At 45.6% G+C, this 12,064-nt stretch overlaps 1 long non-coding RNA gene across 1 annotated transcript in view; it reads left to right on the top strand.

The window, feature by feature from the left end:
* LOC138284737 (uncharacterized) overlaps positions 1 to 12,064 on the top strand; it is a 31,046-nt gene that overhangs the window by 15,855 nt on the left and 3,127 nt on the right. The window lies entirely within an intron of this gene.

Here is a 12,064-nt window from a genome sequence, read left to right as displayed (position 1 = left end):
TAACCAGTGCTAAAGGGCTTGTACGCTCTGCTTAAAACATGGTACTATTCCCATAGCCCCAATTGTCATATTTAATTTACTTATAAATCCTAGTAATGCATTCCTTGTACCTAGGGCTCGTAAATCAAATGATACAAGTGGCCTGAAGCACTGATTGTGCCACCCACTTAGGTAGTCCTGCTACCAAGTCTCAGGCCTGTCATTGCAGAGCCTGTATGTGTGGTTTTAAACTGCCATGTTGACCTGGAAAAATAACCCCTTTGCCAGGCCCAAACCTTCCTTCTTAATACATATGTCACCACTAGGGTAGGCCCTGGCCACCCCAGCGGGCAGGGTGCAATGTATTTAAAAATCAGGTTAAGTTTTACATGTCCTGGTAGTGAAAAACTCCTGAATTTGTTTTCCCTACTGAAAGGCCTATCTCTCCCTATAAGATAACACTGGAGTTACCTTATGATAATGTATAAGCCTAATTTCCAAATTGGAAGACATAATTCTTTTAAGTTTAGGGTCTTTGGAATCACAATTTAAAATCCTACTTTATAGTGAAGTCGGATTTTACATTGCAATTCTAAAAATGCCACTTTTAGAAAGTATACATTTTCTTATTTTAGCCATTTGGGTGGTCATTATGAGCATGGCGGTCTGGACCACCATGCCGGCGGTGGTGGTCATTACCACCAACGGCATGGCGGCCCAGACCACGATATTCTGAACATATTCGTGAACTGGCTGCAAGGCAGCCAGTTCACTACCACCCACCACCAGGCCACAGTCACCGCCGGGCTGACTGTGAGCACATTCGGCCCAGCGGTGGAGGAAGGACAGGCGGTGGAATTACGATCCCTATTACACCAGGGATTCCCTGGTGAATTACCCTGCCTGGGAATCCCTGGCAGAATGCATACGGGTGACAGGAATAATCATTCCTGTCACCTGTATGTGACATGCCTGGCCTCTCCCCCTTCCCATTACACCTACCCACCCCCCAAAGCCCTAGAACAGCCCCCACTCCCCACCCCCTGTTCCCCGAAAACCGACCCCCCAACCCTCCACCCCCAAAACCCCATGTTGGTCCCCCAGCCCAACCCTCATCATCCCCAACCCCCACACCTACATACAGGTCCCCCCAAACCTCAACCCCCCACATCCATATTAACCCATTCGCAGACATGCACACATGCATACATGCACCCAGACACACAACCCCGTCACAGACATCCACGCACACCCCCATTCACCCACAGACTCACACACACACACACCCTACCCCTTTTCCTCTCGGACAGCAATTACCTTATCCGTCGCGCTGCTCCAGGAGGGAATGGGCTCCCTGTATGCTGCTCCGCTGCCTCTCCATACACCGCCATGCATAAAACTGCTTCGTAATAGGCGTGGGGGTGTAGGGAGTGATGTGGCGGTGAGGGTGGAGCAGCATCCACCCCCGCCAACGACCGCTAGCATGGCGCATTGTGGGCCTCACCTCCATCAATGGCGGTGAGCCACCATGCGTTATTATTTGGCGGGATGCCGGCCGCCAACACTGGGGGTCTTTTGTTGACCGCCAGCACGGTTGGCGGTGGGGCCATCCGGCCATCTTCATTACGAGGGCCTTGGCACCTGCTGCCTGTCTCTGATCTGGGGTGGGTGATAACTGGGCTTTGTATAATCCCCCTAAACAGCCACACACAATGGGATCTTAGGTGTGACTTGATGGGACATCCTGGCAGGATAGGAGGGAGGAGCTGGACCCAGCCTCACTTACACCTGAATAGGATGTGTCCTGTCCCCACCCAAAGGGCTGCATACCCCTCTGTAGTGAGTCCAGAGCCAGTGCTGGAAGGGCAGGGCCTCGGTTTACTTCAAAGGCCTATCTTTAAAGTCTCCCCCCCCTTCTAAGGCACCACTGTGTAAAAGTACTGGACCTTAGACACCACCACTTCAGGACACTTGTGGACCTGTGGATACTCTGCCAGGAAGAAAGACTGCTGTGCCGCTGAAGGACTGCCGCTCTGCTGGATTGCACTCTGCTGGGCTCATGCTTTGCTGTACTGACTTTCTGCCTGGGTGAGAAGGACTGTATCACTTGAATCTAGAACCCAGAGTGACTTGAAGGGCTACTTGGCTGACCTCCAGATGTGAGGTCTCAGGGACACTAAAGACTTCCAATCACCCTGCTTCTGGACCTTGACTCTGCCATCCGTGAGTCTACCCTGCTAAGTGGTGCCACCCCAGTCCTGGACCCTTGGAAGTGGGCTTAATGTGCTTGCCAGTGGAACCGATATATCCTCTTTGTTGGGCGACGCATCCCCAAGAAGAACTCAAGCATTTCCCCCACTGAGCTGCACATCCTCGAGCAGAACTGATGCACCGCCTCTGATACATGTAATGCACCCATTTAAAAACACTTGCTTCACCGCCGCATCTTGTGTTCAATACATTGCATTCAGAACCACCTCTGTGTGACACTTTTCATGGCTCAAGCTCCTTGCATCTCCTGTCGACGGCAGTCTCAATGATGAAGCTGAAACTCCATATTGCAGCTACACTGCTCATTGGAACCAACGCATCGCCTGGACTGAGCAACCCATACTCAACACTGACCTTCATATTGCAAGCCCCATTGACAGGATCCTCCACATCAATACAACAGGACCTTGCACTTCAGCCTCGTCGCATCTTGGAACCAATGCATCTCCTCGGCTACGTGATGCATCTTTGACGCAGATCTACACAATGCGCCACAATCAGGATTTAAGGTACTTTATTCAGTGGGCCTAACTCGGTTCCTGTAGCCGGCCCGTGCTCCATCGCTGTCTGGCTGAACTTTTGAATTTGTCTCGGTCCGGCGTGACCAGATATCCCCAGAAGCGATTTGTGCTTCTCTGCACTACTTTTTAATTTGAAATGTTTTACTGTTTGAAGTGTGGCACAAATACTTCACATACTACTTCTAACTTAAGACTGACTGCTCTGCGCCGAAATACCAAAGGGTGAGGAGGGGTTAATTTAGGGTGTGCCTTTACCTTACCCTGACTAGGACTGTGGTAGCTGCTTGACCAGGGCTTATACCCTGGTCAACCATAACCATAACCTGATTTCCAACAATATTCTAGAACAATATTGTTGGTTGGAATATGTTTAAGTTTATAATCTAATCAAACATAATTTGGAAATGTATGCAAATTGAGCAGCATTAAGAATGCCAATTAACCCTTCTGACTCAAATGCAAGACCATGGTCACTGCATTTTCTGAAATTTGAATTTCCACTGACCTTTGCATCAATAACATAATGCAAAACAGAGGGCATTCAGAGTTCAGATTAGGCTCTCCTTCCTGTTGTTTTTTCTTGTGGAATAGAATGTGCAAAGAACTTAGGGCCAGATGTAGGTAGATATAAAATTGCGAGTTGGAAATTGCGAGTCGTTGCGACTCGCAATTTCCGACTCGCAAAATGGTATCCAACAAGAAAAGGCGACTTCATTTTGCGACTCGCAAATGAAGTCGCACCGCAGATTGCGAGTCCGCTGTTTGCGAGGTCGCTTTTTGCAACCTCGCTAAAAACGAACACGCAAATTGCGAGTGGGTGTCGCAAATTGCGACTGTACCGCAAATTGCATGCAGGTGCAGCAGAACACTCTGGAAAATACTTCCTGGCTCTTGATGATGACATCACAGCCAGGAAGTTTACTAATACACCTGGGAGGAGGGAGGACCACACCCATTCCCAACTGCTGAACAGCCAACAGGAGGAACAGCAGCTACAATGGAGGAGACAGCCAGAAAGAGAAAGATACAATTTTCAGAAAAAGAACTGGAGGTGCTGACGGATGAATGCTGCCAGCACCATGATCAACTCTTTGGGAGAGCAGCCCTCAGTGTGCCAGAGCTGGAAAAAAGGAGGATTTGGACTGAAATCCAAGAAAAAGTCAATTCAATGGGTGTGAGCCACAGGAGCATTGAGGAACTGAAAAAAAGGTGGTATTACCTGCGCTTCCGGACCAAGGAGAGGGTGGCAGAGCGCCTCCGGGAGATGAGGGGCACTGGAGGAGGACCATCTACCATACCACCACCCACACCCTTGGAGAAAAGAGTGGAAGAGACCCTGGAGCCAGAGGCAGTGTCCGGAATAGGAGAGCTGGACACGTCAGCGCCAGGACCATCAACCAGTGAGTACCATGAAACATGCATGTACACCCATATCTGCCATACCCCCACCCACCTAGTACACAGCAGCATGCACAACCAAAATAGCTCCATGTCAGAGTAGCAACCACCAGCATGGTGCATTATGGGCAATGTAGTCAAGTAGGCAGATGATAGGCAACAGTTTATTAGGAAGCATACAACAGATGGTAGATACTGACAGTGTGTTCCCTATGTCCCACAGGTCTCCCACAAGACACCACCTCCAGCCACACCATCCAGGGGCCAGAGGTCAGCCACCAGGCAGCACAGGACCCAGGAGCAGCCACCACAGGGACCTGCACCACCCAACCACAGTCCCCTCCAGATGCACCAGTGGCCATACTGGAGATTGAGGCAGCACCCGGTCCCAGCCACAGTGCCAGCGTACAGGACACAGATCCACCACCGCGTCGTAGGCGACGTGTCAATGTCCCTCCAGTGTCACAGGGAGAAGTAGGGGACACCTCCATTTCCGCCGCCGAGGCTGCACTCATCCATGGTCAGCGCCTGCAGACAAGGCAAATGAGACTGATTTCAGGGACCATGCGGCGCATGGAAAGAAATCAAACAACAGGGCTGCAACAGGTCCACACAGAGCTACAACACCTGAACAGCAATGTAGGTGACCTTGCGCTCTCAATTAGACAACTAGTGGCTGAACTTGTCACGGAGAGAGAGGGTGCAAGGCGCCGTGACCGGCAGCTAATCCACCGCCTAGACCGCATGGCTTCCTCCATCGTCCGCCTGGCGGTAAATACCACTGGGCTGTCACGTCGCACAGTCAGCCTACAGGTGGACATGGGCGACTTTGCCAGCGATGTGGCTCGTGGGCTGGGACGCATAAGCCACGCAGTCGACATGATGGAGGCACGACAGGTGGACAGGGGCGCGGCAGACACGCCGCAAGACAGTGAGGAGGGCTCTACTATAAGTAGTGCATCTGCCACAGACACCAGGGTGTTGCGTAGTGGAAGTGCACGGCAGGGCACTGCAGATGCTCCAGGAACCAGCCATGCTGGGCGTCCCAGGCGTAGGGTGTGAGCTACGCACTGACATACAATGGGGGCACATGAGGTTAATGTGTCCTCATAGCAGGTGGACTTTTTCAGCCCCTGATCATTAGTTTCTGTAAATAGTTTATTGGTTCACATCATTAAAGTTCTTGTTTGTTCCACTTCACACCTGGGCTCTTTGTGTGTGACATTCGTGTGTGTGGTGGCAGTTACCACGTACCTTCCAAAGTATTAGTTTGCAATGTGGTCCCGTCTCTGTCTGCCTTGATTTGCAATGCTTCTATCCCCATGATGGCGATGTGGTAGCTCTTGCTCGTCATCCTCCGAATCTGGGTCTTCTGGGGTGATATTTAGCCCACGTCGGGTGGCAATGTTGTGCAGTATAGCGCATGCGCCAACGATCTTGAATGCTGTTAATGGGGCATACTGGAGGGCACCTCCACTTCTGTGGAGGCATCTGGATCTTACCTTCAACAGTCCCTAGGTCCTCTCTATAATATTTCGGGTCCTCCTATGTGCACTGTTGTATCGCCTCTCTGTCTCATTGCTGGGTGTTAAGTACGGGGTAAGTATCCATGGTCGTAGTGCATATGCACTGTCACCTGTTTGGCACAAAATGTACAATGTTAGCTGGGCATAGATGGGTTCCACATTGACCTGTGTGTATGTCTGCAAGGTGTATTCAGCTATACCTAGGAGGTATCCGTCTCCAAACTCCCCACGTTCTAGGCGTTGGTGTATCCCACTGTGCCTGAAAATGTAAGAGTCATGTGTACTCCCTGGAAATTTGGCTACCATGTCCGTGATGACATAATGGGCGTCACTTACCACCTGTATGTTCAGTGAGTGGGTACACTTCCGGTTGCGGAACAGATATTCCAGATTTGCAGGAGAGCATATTTGTATATGTGTCCCGTCTACACACCCTATTACATGTGGGAAGTTGGCAATCCTGTAGAATTCCAACTTGGTACTAATGATTTCTGCCTCATTCCTGGGTAGGTATATTTATCTGGACATGTGTGTGAGTTTGGCATCTAGGAATGATCTGAAGAACCGTGAGAGTGCACTTTGAGATACCCCACCTGCCACGGCAATGACCCCCTGATAGCTTCCCGAGGCCAAGAGGTGCAGTGAGCATAGCACTTGCACATGTGTGGGGATGGCTCTGCCGCGCACAGTCTGGCGTTGCAGCTGCGGATTGAGTAGATCTATTAATTCTAATATTGCTGCACTGCTGAGTCTGTATTTATCATATATCTCCTCCTCATTTTGTTGGAAAAGTGTCTGTCTGGTTCTGTGTATCTTCTCCTGTCTCTGGCTCCTCCTCCTCATCTGCTGTGCGGCGTGGGCTCTCCTCCTCCTTGCTATCACATATATCTCCACCATCTTGAGTGACCCAGGTGCCTTCTGGGTCCCCTTTTATACTTTGGTTCTGGTTACCACCTGCTCTGAGTTAGTGGTAAATTGGAAGTGCAAAATGGGCTTTTTGCGACTAGTCGCAATTTGCGAGTGGCTATTTCAAATGGTTTTGCATCCCATTTCCGATTTTGCAGGGTCGCAAATTGCGATTCGGGCCATTTGCAACTCGCAAAAGTTTGCTACATCTGGCCCTTAGGACCAGATGTACAAAAAATAGGAACTGCAATCCCCAAATTTCAATTCTTGTTCAATATCAATTTGGAAATTGCAATACCAAATGTACTTAGGACTTTGGGTTATATGTACAAAATATATGAGTTGTGATTTTCTAATTGTGTTTTGTATCTAATTGCAATTAGGAAATCACAGTTCCTCATGTACATAATAAAGATTTCCAAAGTAGTGATTTCTAATGGGTTTGAAAATAATAAGCCTGCCTAATGAATATTAATGAAGTAGGTCACAATTTGAGTTCTGCTGATTGACTGTAGAGGATGATAGATTAAGTGATATCTAGTTTGGTTTCTTCTGTTTCCACAGGTTGGACTTGTTGTCCTTTCTTTTGGATTTTGGGATAAATGTAGTGCCCTGGTGGATATGTAGCAAAGCAGCCCATCCCTAGGGCTGTACTTACATCCACCCCACTACCATGCATCACAGGACTCACCAGTCCAGTGACCCTGTTGATAATGTTTCTTTTACAGGATCCATTTTCAAAGTGGTTTCCAGCTGCAAAACACAGGGGCTTCCATGACACAGGGTTGTCTGAGAAAGGTACATAATACTGAAAAGATCAATTTATCATTTTTGCATTAAGGAGACATAAACCCTTTAATTCTGTGTGGTACATATACTACTTTAGAAGAACACCTTGGAAATCGCCTCTAGACACAAGATAGCTCTGTCAGTTAAAAGATCACTGCTGTCATTTGGTGGAACTTGACGATTAAGTGATGGAACCAGATCCTTTCAGCCCTCAGAGGTTTATGTATAAGAGTTCTGCTTTTGAAAACAAGACACATTGTGACATAACGTCAAGGGTTATGCAAAACACATATCCCTGTGATTTAATGATCCAGGGATAAACATATACCTACATCACATTTTTAATAACTTTCAGTCCCACATCCACAGCTGAAGTCATTACCAGCAGGTCTTAGTATTTTGCTGAGCATGTGTTGTGCAGTTTATGACAAAAGTGCAAACTGAAAGAAGTCAACATTAATCCCTTCGAATTTGAAAGTGTGGAAATTAAAGTGAAAGTTCAGAAAGGCTGCTCCAGGAGAAATTCTTTATTAAACCAGTCGTATAAACTCATAAAAACACAAAAAAATATTTTGTGTAAAACTAAATAAGGCATGACTGTTCAGCATATTACCAAAAAAACATTTGTAAACATTTTTACATTTACAACAGATACAGGACTGGGGGGCGGGGGAATTGCCCTACATACAGTCTGTTAGGGATTCTAACCCCACATCTCGCAAACATGGACTGTGAGAGTATTCTCATCACCTTAGATGGTCAGTGCATCATGTTGATAGTACACCCATCATAAATAATGGGATTCTCCTTGCAATCCATTGGGCTTTGTGTACTATCCACACAGATGATCGAAAAACTCAGTGGCACCGCCACAATATGCTTTTTTAAATACAGCAGCCTGCTTTAATGCGAACAGGCTATGATTAGTCTGCCTGCATTGAGATGGCAATGCTGCTGCTGATCCACACTGCATGCAATGTTGTCTTCATTGATATGCCGGCAGTGGTTTATGATTATAAACTCAAATGGTTTCTTTCAGGGAATTCAAAGGAGAAAAAAAAATATATATATATATATATATATATATATATATGAATGAATGGTGCCAAACCACAGAGGAGTGTTCAGTTAAGTTGATGAAAACATTAACAAAACATTCAAAGCATAATATGGAGTTGCAAATGGCAAGAATAGAGATGCTCATGAAAGAGTTGGAAAAATTCAAAGATGTTGAGGATGTAAAATATCAATTGAATAAAATAGAGAAATCTCTACAAACATATGAGGGGGAGATTATGGAACGGAAAGCGAGAAAATTCACTATGGACAGATTGGATCATCAAAATGGCTGAAAATATACTTTTGCGAAGAAATGTGATGGTTGAAATCAAGGATAAATTGGAAACATCTAAAAGTCCAGTGTTGAGTGAAACTGACATCAGCTAGGATCCCTGTTCCATGGCTGATGAAGCGACAGTGGAGAAAATGGATTTTCAGAGGGAACTCCGCCTCATACATATGACTACGCGTCAAGGAGGAAGAACTGGACAGCAGATGGACCGCAGAAGAGGAAATGTAGGACGAGGAAGGCAAGAGGAAGAGGTCAAGGAAGGAGCAGGTGACGACAGAAGAACTGAGAGATGTAGCTAGTGCTGCACCACAAAAACCCCTAGTGGTTAACATATCATCAGTTATCTTGAATGAGAATCAACAAAGATTACTTAATTTAGGACTCCCTTTTGACCCAAAGCATGTTCGGACTTTGTGTCCAGACTTTGTGGGCACAAGAAATTAGCTCTCCAAATATGTTTGTAAACTTAAACTTCATCAATATCATCAAATGAGAACTGGAAATGAAAGTGAAAGGAATCTCATATTGGATAAATAGTTGTCTCTTAAAATATCAGACATCCCTGATTTATTAGAAATCCGTGATTTGGCAATGGGAGAGAATATTGAGGAAACACGGTCAAGGTCTGAGGAGATAACATCAGCTCCAGATGGAGTAAGTACTGGAACAGATGGTCTGATCACATGAACGGGTGATTTAAAAGACATCAGATTCAGCTTGGACAATCAAGTGGCAAGTGGGTTGAAACCAAAGGGTACATTTTGTCCTCAATTAACAGCTGGTAATCGCATTGATCTGTTTCAAGAATTGGTGGTTGAACACATTTTTTTATTTTTTGTCCTCATTCCCTTAATTCCCTGGTCAGGACCGCCTCCAAACACCGTATCTAGTTTATCACGAGTATGTCTTGACCTGGGAGAAGTCCATCTTTGGGCTGGGTAACCCTCCAAAATAGTAAATATACCACTTCTTGGACCTCTAAGAGTGTAATAATAGGACCAGCTACAAGTTACTACTTCGCAAACCAGTTAATTAATGGCTCCCAAAATCCCAAACCTTTACTAGTTCCCCTTTCTTTAGTGTCACATACTAAATTATAGAATAACAAGCCTTTCCAGTCTTCCACAGTTGGGGGCAACGGGTTGATCCACTTCCTGCATATCTCCCTTCTGGCCAACAAAATCATATAAAACAACAGTCTTAGCACAGTCTTTTTTTATCCTGTTATCTCCTTGAGAACAACCAAAAATGATCAAGGAAGGGCTTACCTTGCAGTCCATGAGCAAAATCTGGTTAATACTTTCACCCACCCCAGACCAAAAGCGTTGGAGACAGGGACAGTTAACAAACATATGCAGGTCCCCTAACAACTCGGCCCCACACTTGCGACAGCATATCTCATTGCCCGACTCCAATCTTGACAGCTTCTCCGGGGTCCAAAAAACCCTGTGGAATGTAAATAAATGGTTCCTTCTTAAACAAGCTGGCTTAAATGCAGAATACAACAAAGCTAGAGATACTTGCCATAACGCTGAAATCTGCTCTCCTGGGAGATGATCTTTCCAAGTATCTTCTGACAGCACAAAGTCACAATCCAACGTTTCCTGGAGGGTCCAATACCATCTTGATAGTTCTTTTTTACCAACTTCCTCCTCCTGTAATAACTCCTCCACTGGATTTGTGCTGCCACTCCTCCTTTGACTTGCATCACCCAACTCCTCATTTGCCAATATTTAAATTTAGATACATTTCCTGCTGTACCCCTTAAAAGTTCACTATAAGGAGTCAGACCTTCTTCCGTACATAACTGCCCCCATTGCAAAGCCCAGATTGCCGCAACAGAACAGCCAAAATGTCCTTTGTCCATTTGGGAGGTGGTTGAACAAATTAGCAATCTCAGAAAAAAATTGCATGATAGGGAAGGAAAGTACAACTTCTTGGTTAAGGATTAGAAAGATATTCTCGAGTTAAAGAATAATCCTTCCATTAACATTAAACCCTCTGATAAAAGGGGCAACATTGTATTGATGGACCTGGGCTCATACCAATTAGAAGCAAGAGACAGTTGTGCAATGCCACACATTAAAGTCGCCTTCCTGGAAATCAGATTAAACACATGGACGAGGAGTATCATATGAAATTAAAAGCTTGGTCTGATCATGGGCTGTTGGATTTGGAGGAGTATCAATATCTAAAAACTGAACATTCAACTATGGCAACTATCTATTTCCTTCCAAAGATTTACACGAATAGAGAGGTCCCCTCTGGTAGACCAATAGTCAGCTCGATAGGGTCCCTGTTGGAGAACACATCGAGGTATGTAGATCTATTTCTTCAGGAGTATGTCATAAATCTTCCGTCATGTCTGAAAAAATTGGATGGCATACCACGGAAAAATGACTACATCATGGTAACAATTGATGTTACATTACTGTATACCTCCATAGGTCATAACTAGAGGATGCAGGCCTGTGAATATTTTCTAAGGGACAGACCCATAGAGCTGTTTGAACATACAAAGATGTTGCTAGATATGTTAAGATATTGCCTCACCCATAATGCATTCCTCTTTGAAAAGAAATATTATCTACAGGAACAGGGTACAGCAGTGGGCACCTCCTTAGCCCCCACCTATGCAAGTTTGTTTATGGGGTGGTTGGAGAAGGAGGGGGCCTGGACTGAGGCGAATGAAAAGTATAATAGAAATGTTGCAATGGGGGCACGTTTTAGAGATGATCTTTTTATTCTCTGGGAGGGTGACGAGATGGAGTTGTGCTCCTATATTGCAAAGTTGAACCAAAATGATAATAATCTACAGTTCACGAGTTCATATAGTAGAACGCATTGTAAATTTTTGGATGTTGAAATGTTGGTTCTTAATAACTAACTAGTGACTAGAATACATAGGAAACCAACAACCAACTGCCACCCATACACTGCTACATGCCAATAATGGTCATCCTGATGCCCTTAAGTGGAGTATTTCATATGGCCAATTGTTGAGAGCTAGAAGAGTTTGTTCCACGAACGATGAGTACAACAGGGAGTCATTAGATATGATGAACAGATTTTTGCAGCGAGGATACCCCATGAGTGTACTTAAGGATGCGAAGCGAAGGGTGGATATGAAATTGAGAGAACAGTTGTTATATCCATGAGAGGGAGGTCCAAACGAGCATAGAGGTAATGTTAAAGGGTTGTTTCTCAAGTATGACTCAGCACAGTTCAATATTAAAAAGATATTACTTAGGAATTGGCATGTACTAAACAGAGATGATCACTTGAGAACAATAGTGCAAGCAGGACCACGGATAAATTTGAAG

This window comes from Pleurodeles waltl, chromosome 3_1 (genome assembly GCF_031143425.1).
Source record: "Pleurodeles waltl isolate 20211129_DDA chromosome 3_1, aPleWal1.hap1.20221129, whole genome shotgun sequence".
Lineage (NCBI taxonomy): Eukaryota > Metazoa > Chordata > Amphibia > Caudata > Salamandridae > Pleurodeles > Pleurodeles waltl.
Note: the sequence above shows the minus strand (reverse complement) of the source record. Positions and strands in the feature narration are given on the sequence as shown.